The sequence below is a fragment of the Magnolia sinica genome, chromosome 18, assembly GCF_029962835.1.
Source record: "Magnolia sinica isolate HGM2019 chromosome 18, MsV1, whole genome shotgun sequence".
Lineage (NCBI taxonomy): Eukaryota > Viridiplantae > Streptophyta > Magnoliopsida > Magnoliales > Magnoliaceae > Magnolia > Magnolia sinica.
This window is the reverse complement of record NC_080590.1, coordinates 63,206,349-63,207,308: the sequence shown is the minus strand read 5'-3', so window position 1 is coordinate 63,207,308 and position 960 is coordinate 63,206,349. Positions and strand designations below refer to the sequence as shown.

The window sequence follows — 960 nt, the reverse complement described above, 5'->3', positions numbered from 1 at the left end:
GATAAGGAGGATCCATATTATCATGTGAAAGAATTCCTAGACATTTGCTCTTCCTTTAGGTTCCAAAACTTTTCAGATGATTCGATCCGTTTGCGCCTTTTTCCTTTTTCTTTAAAAGATAAGGCAAAAGCATGGTTGAATTCTCTAGGAGTTGGGTCTATCACTACATGGGACCAACTGTCTAAGAAGTTCTTAAACAAGTTCTTCTCTGTTCATAAAACTAATGCTCTCCGTAGAGAAATTACTAATTTCACACAAAAAGATGGTGAGCACTTTCATGAATGTTGGGAAAGATGGAAGGACTTGCTTCTTAAATGTCTACACCATGGTTTTGAGAAGTGGCAACAGGTTCAATACTTTTATGACGGTTTGACACCCCAAAACCGTCGCATGGTTGATGCTACCAGTGGAGGGTCATTCATGACCAAAAGCGATGTCGAAGCTTGGAATTTCTTTGAAACCTTGTGTGAAAACTCCCAGCAATGGAACTATTCAAACAGAGGTGACAGAAGTCCCCAACCACAGAAGAAAGGTGATATATATGAGATAGGAGTCACGCCAGATCTTTATGCCAAGATTGATAGCCTGACAAAGAAAGTTAATGCTTTAATGTTAAATAATGTACCTCCACAAACAACTCAAAACAAGTCATATGCCATATGTTCCAGTCTCGCCCATCCTACGCAGTCTTGTCCATCTGGTGCAACATTTCCAGAATTTCTCTCTGAACAAGTGCATGCTATGAATACTTTTCAGAGACCTGGGAATGATCCTTACTCAGACACCTACAGCCCAGGGTGGGCTAGACATCCAAATTTTTCTTGGGTAAAAGGACCACAATAAGGAGGACCATCGAGAAATCCTCCTATGCAACCTTACCCACAAGTTGGCAGTCAACAACTTCTTGCACAATCAAGGAAACCATCTCTTGAAGATACACTCAATATTTTTATGCAGAGT

At 40.4% G+C, this 960-nt stretch overlaps 1 non-coding gene across 1 annotated transcript; it reads right to left on the bottom strand.

The window, feature by feature from the left end:
• Positions 1 to 225: 225 nt before the first annotated feature.
• On the bottom strand, positions 226 to 332 carry LOC131234225 (small nucleolar RNA R71). Its single transcript, XR_009165630.1, has one exon. It is a non-coding gene; the product is annotated as a small nucleolar RNA R71 (small nucleolar RNA).
• Positions 333 to 960: the final 628 nt, after the last annotated feature.